Here is a 14960-nt window from a genome sequence, read left to right as displayed (position 1 = left end):
GCTGCAGTTTTGCCAGAAGTGCAACATGTTCTTCACCTCCTTAGGGTGAAAATGTAATACTCCTTTTAGTACTCATCGCAGAGTTAAAACCCAAAATACGATGACAGAGTCCCCTTAATATTTCTTTTTAAAAGTGTATTCCCTTGGTCCTTGAAACCCTGCTATAAAATTACTAATTAATATTTGGCAAGGAATTTGGAAAGGTGTATATTCCCAGACATGCCATAAAACATCTTGGTTAGAATGTAAAATCAAGGCTACAGTACACCCATTAAAAGGATTTATAACTGTGTTTTAACTTAGAGTGGAGATGGAAAGAACACCAGACAGCTGTTAAGGGGTTGAGAGCAGAAAGCATGCTCCACTATTCATCAAAAAAGAAGACGCCAGGGATACAGAATTTGTTTTAAGTTGCTGGAAGATGTTAAGAATTAAACAAGCTTAGAATTGATATTTTTAAATTGGAACATAATTTGTGATTCAACAGATATTCTAATACGATGAAACTCTCAGGAATATTTGTAATAGAGATGTTTACTTATGAAACAATGATAGCATTATATTTGATATTTTAATATATTACACTAAATTGGGGAGGAGGGGAGTTACCCCCCAAAAAGAAGAATTTTAAAATATTCTTCTTGATATGAGGCTAGACAGGCACAGCTTGGAGCTTTTGATATGTAATCTAAGTGTCATTTTCAACTCCAGTGGTTGCTCATCAAAAGAATTACTTGGTTTAGGAATAAAGATAAGTTACAGAGCATCAAATATGTAGTGCAGTTTTACTCAGGATCTTGTCATGTATAGATACAAGAAAGTTATCATAAATTTTATGCAGAATTAATGTATTTTACATGCCACGGTTGGATTTCATACAAGTTGTCTTACTGTGTCATCGAAAATATGATATCCATCCAAAATCTAGGTTATCAAACTTCAGAGATTAGCATTAATTGGGGAAAGTTGAGAATTAAAAGATCTATAGTTTTTGATATTTAAAATTACAGAATTCCATAGAAAATATTACTTTGCAAGGAAGTTTTCAAATTAGGAGCTTCTGTGAAGGAACCGTCATAACTACCACCACTACTACTGCTACTACTGCAACTACTATAAATACTCCACCACTCTTTTTTTTTTTTAATTTTTTTTTCAACGTTTTTTTATTTATTTTTGGGACAGAGAGAGACAGAGCATGAACGGGGGAGGGGCAGAGAGAGAGGGAGACACAGAATCGGAAACAGGCTCCAGGCTCCGAGCCATCAGCCCAGAGCCCGACGCGGGGCTCGAACTCACGGACCGTGAGATCGTGACCTGGCTGAAGTCGGACGCTTAACCGACTGCGCCACCCAGGCGCCCCATCCACCACTCTTAATACTATTACTGCCACTAGAAGTAGTAACTACAACAGCAAACTTTGTTGCAGTCACTGGATAGTAGACACTGTGCTGAACACTGTAAGCATAACTTATTTTTTATCAAAAGTCATATCAGGTGGACATTACTATTTTCATCGTATAGGTAAAGAAATACAGCTCAAGGTCACTTGGCTAGTAAAGAGCCAAGACCTTATCTCAAATTAAAAGTTTGTGTTACGATAGTCCACACTCTTCACTATAAGTCTGAGCTTCCATTCACAGGTAACTGTTGAGAAGATGTGTACGTACTCTTTCATACTGCAAATTAAAAAAACATAGGGAGGAAACAGAAAGAGGCCACATCAAAGTATTGGTAAATAATTTGAATTTTTGCCTTAAGTAAATTTTGCTAAACTATTTATTTTAATAATCAGAGTTGATATTTATCAGAAAAGAAAAACACATTGCTTTCTTGGTATTAAAATGTCAATTGCTGCTGAGGATAAGGCTAATCAATACACTAAGACCCAAATGCAGAACTTTATAAAGTTTGTTTAAATAGCTCAGCTAATTATATAAATGTAGAAGGTATCAAAACAGATACTGCTGAGCTATCCCACTGATTCAGAGAGTTATCCATAATAAGGCAGTAATAACGGATTATAACAGGCATGGTATTTTGAGACTTCTGACAAATTCTCATGGGGATTTAGTTAAGACCTTAGAATCAAACATACAGAAAATTCTGGAATATCAAAGGTGAATGATATTTCCAAGTGAAAGAATGTCCCACATAACCCTACAGAGCTTTGTCACATATGCTTTGAGAGGATTCCAGAGTCACACATGTTAATTGGTTACTAAAAAGGCAGTGGAAGCTTGCTTCTTTTACAGAAGAATATTTCCTTAGAATTCTGTCCTTCAAACACCCACTGTAAACTATCTGTGGCCAAAGCCACAATATGTTTTCCCCAATCATGTCATATCCTTGAAAGTTATAGTCTTTCCTCAAGTGATATAGTTACTTGTAATGTACATTTATTTATTTATGAAAAAAATGGTTAGGGGTGTCCGGGTGGCTCCGTTAGGCCTCCAACTTCGGCTCAGGTCATGACCTCAAGGTTCATGCGTTCAAGCCCCACATCAGGCTCCGTGCTAACTGCTAGGAGGAGCCTGGAGTCTGCTGAAGATTCTGTGTCTCCACCTCTCTCTCTGCCCCTCTCCCACTCATGCTCCGTCTCTGTCTCTCAAAAGTAAATAAACATTAAAAAATAAATTAAAACAATTTTGAAAATGGATAAATAACATAAAGCTGACATATATTTTAACAGAATCATAGCTCATTAGGTGTCTTCAACAAGGATAAATGACATTGAAGTTTAAAAGTGTGTAAATTTTAAAAATATGGTTCTCTTCATGAATAGTTAAATTAATTATAATAAATAAATGCAATGGGAGGAAGAAAGTATGGAAGGAATAAGAGAAGGGGAGAAGAAGGGAAGGACGAAAAGAAAGAAGGTAGGAAGGAACTGAGGGAGCAAAGGAGGAGAGGGCAGGAGGGAAGGAGGAAGAAAGAAAAAGACAGAACTTAAGATTCAAGTTCCAGATGTTTTAGTCTTCATACTCTTTAATTAAAGTCAAGTGAAGGCAAAGACTAGTAGCCAATTAACATGTTTTATTTTTAAAAAGTTAAAATTCAAATCTATAGTTTACTAAAATCAGTATAAAATCCATTAAAATAAAAAAGACATTATATATCTACTTATGGGAATCTGCCTCCTTGACTAATATAAACTTTTTACTTATTATTTCCCACACACCCTTTTTATTATTTTTAATTTTTTCTTATTTTTTAAGTAAGCTCTATGCCCAAATGGGGCTTGAACTCATGACCCCAAGATCAAAGTCCTATGCTCTACCAACAGAGCCAGCCAGGTGCCCCCCTGCAATTAATTAAGAATTAATTGCAGTTAATATTGACATTTCCAGGCATTTACCTTTTATTCTTCCATGGTGTTTAGTAAGATGTTTTGTTATGAAAAAAACCTCTCCCTGTGTTTATTAATTTGATTGTTCAAAACTAAATAAAAAAGATTTTCTTATTGTATGGATTCCAGCTCTTTGAGTAAGTAATCCTCTAGAGAATGTTCTATACCTGTTTAGTTATGTTATTCTTAAAAGACATTCTCAATCTAATTGCTTGAGCTAGAACCATCTGTTAATGGGTCTCAGGTAAAACTAGGAGTTTCCTTCATAAGAAAGAGATCACAGGATACAATAGGATACAACACAGTAGGTATTTAATAAAGGTTGCAAGTTCATGTCTTTAATCCACTTCCTCTTCAATAGTAATAAAAATTTTGGAGAGTCATATGACTCCCTCACTATTAAAGGATACATTTTACAGTTCCTTCTGCAGCAAATGATCATGTCCCTATGTAACAGGGTTTGGGGGAAGCTTACAGACACATTCATTATAAAATAGCTAACCGCGTTGTTGGCCCCTCTTGATCTCCTCTGCCCACTACTTGGCTTATGGGTGTTGCTAGATTGAATGATGAGGTTTAGAATGTACATAATGAAATACTGCCACTGAAGGATTGTTGTGAGCCATATCAACTTTGCAATGCATATCTGAAATTATATAGGAAAGGAAAATAAGTGTTAATCTTGTTTGGCATCTTTTATTCAATTATTTTTTTCAAGCTTTTTGTTATTCATGGACAAGCTGAACTAATATCTCATTTTTGTATAACACTTATACACCTTTATCTGAAAAGAAATAAATAATAATTTGGGGACCATATAGTCTCTGTTTTACTTGTTACTATTTGTTTTTCCTAACTAAAAAAAATCTTATTAATTAAGTTCACTACTAAGTCCACTTAATATCTCCTCTAATGTCCTAAATTCATGTTTAAAACTTTTTATTCACATGTCTTAACAGAGGTCCCTAGTCAGGATCTGTATTTGAATCCCACTGATAATTATATCCATGTTCTCCTTTTTACCATTGCATACCCTTTCTTAAATATTTTAGATAATGTTAATCATATTTTCTAGTGGAAACATAACCAATTAATAAGAGCTAACATTTATGGACAGTTTCTATACAGAGCTACTCAAATTAATGTTATCTAATTTAATCTTCACAAAACCCCAATATCATTATTATATCCATAATGAAATAGACTTAAAAAACATTAAATGACTTGTGAAAGATAACACACTCATTGGAACAAACAGAACAATTATCCATTAATTAAATCAGTTTCTCTTTCCAAAAATTTACATTCAACAGAAAGTGTGCCTGGTATTATTTACATCTTAGGGGATATGGTTTTAAGCCAAGGCAGTGGCAACAGAATTAGACATGAGAAAGTTTCTTGACCCTTAAGTGATTTACTGAGTGACTAAGCTCCTTCAGATTTATGATGATAAAAACATGTTTGGTACGTACAAGGGAGCAAATGATGAATTGTGAGACTCATAAAAGATAGCCCTCAGCAGGTGAAACTGATTATTATTCAAGGGGATAAAACATGACACATCTTTTGAGCTATATATGTTGAAGTCTGAGCATGTAACACTGATGCTATGGCATCCATCTATGCTGTAGCTAGATTCTTTTGTCACTTTGATTAATACTGTAAAAATGATGATTAAATAGATAATGCAGGTCAGTCTAAAAAAATACTGGCTGATTTGTTCTTATGTTGCTTGTATCTTCATAACGAAAACTGTAGCTTGACTTGGATTTTGTTTTAGTTGTTAGCAGCAACCAAGATTGTCATTATCTGGCATTCCATATTTCCCCAAGTAACCAGACTGTTTTTACTACATCCACTTTTTAAATATAATAAGTATTGCTGGATTCATCTTTCCTTTTTTTTTTTTTTTTGACATTCATGAAATGAACATGTATACTCTGAGGCAGAGAGTAAAAGCAAAGTTTTTAAGGGACTGAAGCTAATATAATTATGGTGCATGGATTATGAAATCCTTAAGGGAAACAATATAAACTTAAAATTTTAATTTTAATTTTAATTTAAATTTAAGTGCAGACTTGAAAGAAGTCTGTGTAAATTAGGACCCCTGAAGCTTGAGCTTCATTAGTTTCATGGTAAACCCACTTCATTAGAACAATATACATACATACTTCTTATATATACATCATAGATACATCTTATTAGTAATAATAAATTAGTTCTAATAATATAGTTCCTGACACAATCTATGAAGATATAGAAGTTTATAATTTTTCATTTTATCTCTAGTCTTTATATTTATATATGAAGTTACCTACACGTCTCATAATATTTAACATAACCAACATTTATTGTACCAGGCATTGTTCTAACCACTTTTATATCCATCAATTACATTGTGAAACAGTTCTACCACCTATAAAATAAATACAAACAGATAGATTAACTTAATTATAAATTATAAAATGAGAAAAGGTAAATTAGAAAGGGGTATCTAGGACTTGATGCAACTTAAAATCAAGTGAAGAGACAAAGCATTACGTTTCAAGTTAAGTTTCAGAAACAGACACCCTTTATATTTAGTAATGACAAGAATTTCATAAGGAAATCTAAAAGAGAAAAGAGTCTTTTGAAAAATATATCAAAAGTGATCTCCCCTCTTACCAGCAAAAAAGGAAGAGTGGGAGGGGGATGGGGAAAGAGGGAAGAAATAAAAGGAGAAAGTGATTATGAGTTGTAAAGGAAATAAGTATATATACTGCAAGGTTTTGCCAGTGTATTTTCACAATGACTTCCAGACATATTTTCACAGTGCATATAATGCAAATTTGAAATATAATCCTGTTATATCACTCTTATCAACACTAACTGGTATCATTACTCCTGCCCTGGCCCTGCAAAAAAAGAGCCAATTTTTTAATGCCCCCGATTTCGAATCTGAGAGACCACCAAGGAGCCGATACTGATGCAAAGGCACGAGGGTTTATTTGCAAGCTCAAGTTTGGGCCCAAGTATACCCGACACAGCGACACAGCAGAGCAGGGAACTTGGACCCCTAGGTTAAGAGGCGTAGCAGTTTTATAGGGGCCAGTGGCCAATGAGATTGTAACACACACAGAAAGTTGCATAGTCATGCCAGTCCACACGCAGGTGGCCAATTGAATTACAATTTACCCTATAGTAACTGAACTAACCTATCACTCTGGTCAGAATTGGCGCGCAAGTTTGGCGGGCAAAAGGTGGGGTTTACATTCTTTGGCGGTTAGGGGTTCCGCATTCCTATATGAGCCGGTTTCCAGTAAGGGTGTGCTCAGCGGCTTGACTAGGGTGGGGGAGTGTCTTAAGCAATAAGCAGGTCATGTGGAGGTTATACATGAGATGGTGGGTGTAGCACAAAATGGAGTTAGTCTTGCTCTGCTTGTCCAGGGGTAGAGGATTTTTGTTAAATTCCTTGGATCCCACAATTTGATACGTAAAAAGTAAAAAGTAGCTTCTCATTTTTATTTCAATTATTATTTTTACCTTTAATTTTGTATAAGTCTAAAAATGTTCACATAGATTTGTAGACTAATTACCTTCCTGTTTAAGTTATCTTTTCATTATTCTTTCATCATGTTCTAGGAAGGTATTTGGTGTTTTCCTAAATATTTGTTAAAATAATAAAAGTCACTCATTCCATTTACTTTCCTTTTATAATCATTTGACTCTTCTATTTGCAATATTTTATAGAATATAGTTTATGATGTTACATAGATGCATCTTTCAGTTTTTCTACTGTAATTTGTAAATTGGATGTGATGCTTAAAGAGAATATGTGAATATATATTTAATATGTTAATATTTATTAATGTTTCATTTTAAAAGCTGTTTTATATTCAATAAATATAGACTCCATTTACGAGTGGTTGAATTAGTGATATAATTTCATTTTCTTTAAACATGTATTCAGTTTTTTACAAAATAAAAATATGTTATGTTTAGATATATCCTGCATATAAATGTGCACATGCACTTAATTACATACTTGTTGAAGCTTCCATTAATCATTCTATCAATCAATACATCTATTTCCTAATCCATATTACCATTATATAATTAATTTTAACATCATATAGCAAGTAACCTTACAAAACACACACAAACACAATTTTTTTAATTGTTCCCCAAAATGTGGCTTATTTAGTTGTATGCCTTTTGTGAATAGAGAAGCAGGATTATGGCATTTGGAACTTAAATTCTTATAGGATGTGAATAAGTGAAATTAATAAAATGGGGCCAGGATGAATATGTTGCTGTCTGCTTAACCGGTAAGTTTACTGGATTATATTATAATATACAGTGTTTTTCATGCAACCAAAATCCTAGTAAGAGGGTTGCTTTCAAGAAGCGATATTGCCTCACAGAAGAATGTTGTCCATGAAAAGTGCAAATAATGGATTTTTTGAGAGGTAATATCAAATCTGAGATTGAAGTTTCTCATTTGCCTGCAGAAATTTCCATTCTTACCAATGGAATCAGATAATGGTCACTGTTCTTAGGGAAACATGAATTTCAAATAACTTATTTTCATTTTCTGAAATTCATACGCTTGTGTGTGCTTGCTGATATTCAGGTAACTAGGTCAATTCCACTGGGTTCACGAGTGTCAGTTCTCAGAAATTCATAACTCCAGGTGAACCTTAGAGTACGTAGGTCAAATTCTAGTATAGAATCCTGTTGGAATTTTGATTAAAATTGCATTAAATTAAAAGACTAAGTTTGGAGGAAGTAAAATATTTATGAGATTATATTTCTTTCCATGTATTTTGACCTGCCTTTATGTTCTTCACTAAACTGAAGTTACATTCTTCATGTGGATCTATCCTTAAATTTCTTTTAACATTTTTAAAAATAACTTAATAATTTTGCTGTATTACCAAAACAGTTTTCTGACATGTTTTCTTATATAAAAACGCTCCTGATTTATATTTACATATATGTTATATCTATACACATTTATATTTGTAAAACATATTTTAACTTTATGTATAAATACACACATACATTTGAATGTATGTATACATACATTTGAATATATGTGTATATACACAAATACACAGATATATAACACAGAACTTTATTTTAGCTCTAATATTTTGCAGGCTTACAAATACTATACAGAATTAATCCCATTTTTTGATCTCCAGTTTAATTTGATATTTCGAGATTTTTTTGTTTCCTTTATTACTTGGCTTACACTTCCAGAGTAATGCCAAATGAAATTTGTGATTCTTCGGCAAATGTCAGAATATTATGTGTTGGGAAAGACAATCTGCCATGAACCTAGAGCATCCCTGCCTATCTGTATGCCAAAACCGCAAGGTTTGAACATTTTTGTGCCTGGGCTCTTTTTCAGGAATGTGCTCGCAGTGAGCAACTTTGTGGGATGAGATAATGTCACCCTCTGGAACCAAGAAGAGAATTATTTACTGCTCCCTCTGAAAGAGTGGATTTCCCAAGTCAATACTCCTCAGCTTTGTTGCAAACTCACTGCATGTGCAATGTCCATCTAGCACCCCATTCCCTACATTGCCTCCATGGGACTTGATGAGAAGGGGAGTTGATGTGCTTGCTGATACTCATGCTGATTCTTGTGCTGTCCTTTGACTCTGATCTCATGTTTCATGTCTTCTGCCTGCATCATGAAATAGTAATAGGCTAACATATTGTGTTGAAAGTAAGATAAAATTGAATCATAGAGGTACTGGGTGGCTCAGTCAGCTTAGCGTCCGACTCTTGATTTCGGTATAGAACATGATCTAATGGTTCATGGGTTTGAGTCCCACGTGGGGCTCGGTGCTGATGGTGCAGGACCTGCTTGGGATTCTCTCTCCCTGCCCCTCCCTTGCTAATGCTCTCCCTCTCTCTCTCTCTCTCTTTCTCTCTCTCTCTCTCAAAATAAATACACTTAACTTTTAATTGAATCTTAAATCTAACAATTTCGGTAATGAATATGAGAAATAGATGACACGGGATGTTTAAAATGGCTTTAAACAAGGAGATGATCAAGGGCCCTACAATTTGGATTTGGGGATATGGGCACAATACCTGGGATTGGGTAGCAAATGCATTTGCCCAAGTGATGAGCTGGACAAATGTAAGGATCTCTTAATATCCTATCTGTTAATGAGGCTGAACAATGAGAGGTAAAATTGAAACAAACCCATGAATAATAATTTGGTTGTTGCTTCTTCTCCTCTGGATAGTAGAAAGGAGGGATGCTATGATGTCAATGTGGCAGCAAGTCCCACAAGCCACAGTTGGAAGATAATGTTGCTGTGGCTGTGGAGTTACCAGACTTAAAATGAATGGCATCAGCAATAAGGACCTTCTTATTCAATATAGAGCTTGACGTGACCCAAAAACATTAGAAGTTTGTTTGGTAGGGCAGCCAACATGTGGACACTCAAATGCAAAAATGAACCAAAGATTTGCTAACAAACTGGTCTCCACCACTGGGTAATCTGCAATGAGGCAGAGCCACAGAGGCATGCACAGGGCAGAAGGAATAGGGCCATTATGTCCAGGTGTTTGATGGATATGGTACACAGAGGAAGAACTGGCACTCTCTTGGCTTCCCTGACTTTGGAGTTAAAGGTCAGGAAGGAAAAAAATCCTCCCTCCTGATACTTCCTATCCCCACATCTAGTTTTCCCCTTCTCCCTGCATTCCATGCATTCTAGGCCCATGTATCTTTATACCTGATCCTACGGAGAAAAACAAAACAAAACAAAACAAAACAAAACAAAACTGAATTCAGCTAAAAGGTTCTTGCAAGGGGAGGAAAACTACCCTGACCTTGGACATGAGGCCCTCTGGGCCAATTCAAGGTATTCTCTTTCTGCCTCCTACTTCTAAATGTATAATGAATAGTGATGTTTAATGTTCATGGACTGTGAATGCCCAACAGTATCAGAAGGAATTCACCCATTCAGGGACAACTACATAGGGGAAAGTCCCTATCTCCTCATATGGGGTCTGCAGGGGCAAAGTAGAAAATCAGGAGAAGGGGAAATCACAGTATAAGTTAAATATTTGATGGCCGGTAGAGGACTCAGAGATACCATTCCCCCGTGCTCCAGCATCATCTGTCTCATGCAGTCTCTAAGCCTTTCCAAATCAAAGACAACTATTAACCCCACTGCTAAGCTCTTATGGAGACTGAATGTTTGACCCATGGTAGCTTTATAATTCTCTAGCTTGACATCCACATTTTGGAGATCTTCAACTCAGATTCAATGACTAACAAGGGAAGGACCTAAGAGGGCTCACTTTTCATATGAAAATGGTGCATGCTTGAGAGCACAGCTGGCCTGTTGTCACATGAAAAAGTGGCAACTAGACCAGAAAGGAAACCCTTACTTTCCACTCCACCACTTAAGCAAAGCCAATTGCTCCATGAAGCCCTTGATTTACAAAGATCTCCATAAATTTGTGGCTTGGTTCATTCATGGTTTGGCTAAGTGAAAGTCTAACGGTGTTTATTAGAAGGTAGCTGTCATCCAAACTGAGTGGCAACACTGGAAAATCAATAGGAAGGTTTGGCTTCTCATTTTGCTTTGGCTGCAAACTGTGGAAACAAATCACAGCTGCCAATTGAATACAAGATTACTTATGGAGATGGTCATGGTTAAGGGCTCATTCTCTGTTGAAATCTACTGGAATCAAGTTGCTGCTGAAACCTGTAACATCCAAATCTCTGCCACTGGCACTGAGATTCATCATCACACCAAAAATGGCAACACATCCACCTCTACAGACTAGGAACAAAGTAAACAATAATATGTCTCTGATGTCAAGGCCACAACTACACAACTTGCCATTCCTGCCAAAACTTAGCCTGTCTCATGGATGAAGGAGACTATATTGCCCTTTGACCCTTTCTCAAGATTATCTGAGTTACCTCAGAGCTGCCAAGACTCTGGTTTAGGGTATCTCTTTTACTGTGTGATCAGCTAACTGATCACAGCATTATAACCCTTAAAACCATATCTGTATATTTTTCCTTTTATCCAACTCTGACAATAGTGTTTATTTGCCACAAACAATACCTGATAATGGGGCATATTCAGGTGTTTTATGGTCATTTTATTCCTCTTATAAACCTAGGATACCAGCATTATTGAATGGTAGAATGGACTTTAAAAAAGCCCACTCTACATCCCTCAATTCTGGTCCAGAAAATTCAGAAAGGTAGTTTGGTCAGTGAATATGGTTTTCCCTAGTACGGGTACATTTTCTCTTGCCCACTCCCTGGGTAATTATCAGAATAAGAAGGATAGGGAATTACGTAGACATACATCAAAAATTTATAATTTAATCTAGTCCATTCCTGGGCATAATGAATCTTTATTTTCCTACTGCAACTCCAGACCAGCCTACTTGTTATACCCTTTAAGTGCCAACTCAGTCAAAGTAAGGTGAGGACTTTCAGACTCAATTCTGGCTCAGCCATACAGATTATCTTGTTGGACTGACACACCCTTAGATTATAAAGACACTGACATCTTGGTTGTATACACTATTCGTTGTGTCTACCTAGAGTGAACCTCTTAGGCAAATGTGATGCATATAATGGAGCCCTGAAAAAAATGTTAGTTATGGTAATGGTACACATTAACTTTGTATTTGTTGAGAGAGAGCAAGAACCATGACACATAGGGAGGGAATGCCTTAGAGTCACTGATTTGGGGATGGGGTACAATTAATGTATCTTTGTCTCCTAGATACAGCACCACAGCCTAGGGAAACAATCAGGGCCTCCTTAAGGAAAGCAGCAGCTGCAGCTGACAATCTGACCTTTTAAGTGGTTTATAATCCTTGTCTATGTACTATAAAGAAAAATTCATGTGGACATGTCTGGTCCAGAAGTATTCAGATATTCTTACAACGTCAGTGGCAGGTCTTCAACGTGCAGTCCACCTCTGTATGTTTATAAACAGGCCAGCAGTCAGCAAAACTTTTTTTTTCATTCTGACTCCTACAAATTCATATGCTTTTATTGATACCCAAGTGGATTATGTTATGTTATGGGACTGAGGCTCTAAATACTTGTTAACACTCTCCAAATTAACCAATGTAATGGTGATCCAAATCAAGTTTAAAAACAAATGGCTAACTGTTAAGAGTTGTGACTTTCAGGTTAAACATTTATATGTGGGGGGAAGTGGGTCTTGTAATGTCCTGAGGATTGAGGACTGAGGATGAGAATTATTTTTTGGCATATCTATTGCCCCCTGGAATTAACAGCAATAACAACAAATACCAGTATATCAACTTTCTCTCTCCTGTATGCATAATAATGGATAATGCACTGGTCTTAGACTACATTTTGTCTGTCTGATGTAAGACCAACTGATTCTCTCTGAGACATATTCATAGTTGGCTGGTTCTGTCAACTTGGGGAGGTCACTTCTACAGGTTGATCTCATTATTTTGCTTGGAGCTCTGTTAATAGTTACAGATAGTAGGAAATAATTAAAGGCAGTATGAAACAAAGTGAACAGATTTGATCCCAACCTCTGTCATTTAGATTAATCAGAGTGGACAATGGAGTAGCACATTTATGTGAAAGTTAGGTTTGTCCAAGAACATGTAGAACAAATTGTTGAGAGAGGCAACACTGACGTGGTTGCAAAGCAACCCCTACATGTTCGTGCTGGCTGTATCAAGAACCCAAGCCCTGGCAACTCTTTACCTGGAACATTTCAAGGCTTTGTTTATAATAAGCAATCACGAGGGATGAGGTAATATCATCCTTTGGGACAAACAGTGGGCTTACTTCCTGCTTCCTGTGAAAGAGGTGTACTGCCTAAGCTTAATGCTTCTCATCTGTGACACAGATCTGCTGCATGGGCAGTAACCATCTGTGCCTCTCCACATCATGCCTGGGGAACGTGGGTACTTGGGGAATCAATACACGTCTTATATTCATGATGTTTGCATGACATAATAAATGAGTAATAAATGATACTAAATAATAAATAAAGTCTTTTCTTTCTTACCCAGGAGTCTCATGTTTTCTGCCAGCATCCATCAGACAGTAACGGGCTTTCAAGTAGGTAACTAAATCCCAGACACAAATACATACCCTCGTGGAAATTCATAGCATACATTATTAACCTTATAGCTCTAAGAAGTCTGGTCAAGAAACCTTTCTAAATATTTTAAACCTATGTTTTCCAAAACCCATATGTCATACTGGAACGTGCTGCTATCAGGATTCTTTTATTTATTTATTTATTTATACCTTTAAATGTTTGATACATTCTAACATTTCTTCATTATTAGACATTTTCTTTTTTGTTTCACTAATGAATATGGAATAGAGTTTAATACCTCATGCTCTCAATAACAGCCCTTCCCAACTTTCTTCTTTCTTTCTTAAAATAACTTGATCTTTTGCTAGAGAACTTGTTCTCCAGATTTGCCTGTTTTACCATAGTTTATATGTTCCAAACTGTAATTCCTCTGCTATTCCCTAATAAACTCATTCTGCTGGTAAACTAACTTTAGGCTATTTTCACCTTTCAGGCTGACAGTATCAATGTACTTTTGATATTAAGGTTCATTTTAAAAATCCTTATAGTTAATTCATCCAACTTTAGCCAGCTTGACCACACATAAAATTCCTTCTCAAATTCATATTCCATTACACTTCCACAACTTTTTAAATATTCCTTCAGATTTTGTCCTATATTTTTCCCTTTTCCCATTCTGAAAAACAGCCTCACTTTAGAACAAATTACTTTTTTTCTCTCAACAACAAAAAAAACATATCTTTATTCCTCCTACCTTCTGTTATTGAAAATATATATCCTATTTTCTTGCATATGGAGTTGTTTCCTTATTATTACTAGTAGTTTAAATTACATGGATTAGAATTTTTAACCCTTAAAAATCTTAATTAAAATAGGCATTCCATTTTGTCTGATTTGAGAGCCCTTGCTTTCAAGTGCATTTCTTAAATGATCTTATCTACTTAAAATGTATCTTTAAATTTTCATTGTAATTCTCTTGAGGGCGGGCAGCAGTTGGCAAGATTCTGGCCACAAATGGAGTTCAATGTACATTTCTGTCCAGCCATATCTAACTGCAAATGAAATACACTCACATTTATGTTTAACCATATTTTGGACCTCCCAACCTGATGATTACCAAGCCAAGTTCTCAAGACTCAAAACAAGTTCTATGTAGTGAGATCTCGCCATTTTTATATATATCTATGCCTTACAGGACTAAAGTTTTCAGACATAAAATAAGTAAGTGTACAGGAAAGTGGCACATTCAACCTTTTGGAACCCAAGGTTTTTTGTTTTTGTTTTTGTTTTTGTTTTTTTTTTTTTTAAACTAAGCCTTGGGTCTTGTGGAGCCAAGTTAATGTCTAAGACAGATGTGTCACAGGATTGGGGATTAGTGTACCTCATGGGACAAACATTTTCTTTAGATTGGCATTCTTTAGATAGCCCATTCTGTGACCAAAATAACCTAACATAAGAATCTTAAAGTTAGGTGGCAAGTGTTGTAACAGCTTTTCAATGCTTGACCCAAGCCCACCAATTTTATGGCTTTT

General features: G+C 35.7%; 1 long non-coding RNA gene across 3 annotated transcripts in view; it reads right to left on the bottom strand.

The window, feature by feature from the left end:
- Positions 1–14960, bottom strand: part of LOC125923119 (uncharacterized) — a 200367-nt gene that overhangs the window by 66900 nt on the left and 118507 nt on the right. Inside the window, exon 5 of one of the 3 annotated variants that reach the window (XR_007457909.1) lies at positions 3612–3995. The exons of 1 other annotated variant lie outside the window; for it this stretch is intronic. This is a non-coding gene — a long non-coding RNA (uncharacterized LOC125923119). Of the gene's footprint in view, positions 1–3611; positions 3996–14960 lie in introns of those variants that run through there. One more of the 3 variants, XR_007457908.1, reaches the window with a different exon arrangement.

This window comes from Panthera uncia, chromosome B1 (assembly GCF_023721935.1).
Source record: "Panthera uncia isolate 11264 chromosome B1, Puncia_PCG_1.0, whole genome shotgun sequence".
Lineage (NCBI taxonomy): Eukaryota > Metazoa > Chordata > Mammalia > Carnivora > Felidae > Panthera > Panthera uncia.
This window is presented reverse-complemented; position numbering and strand designations above follow the sequence as displayed.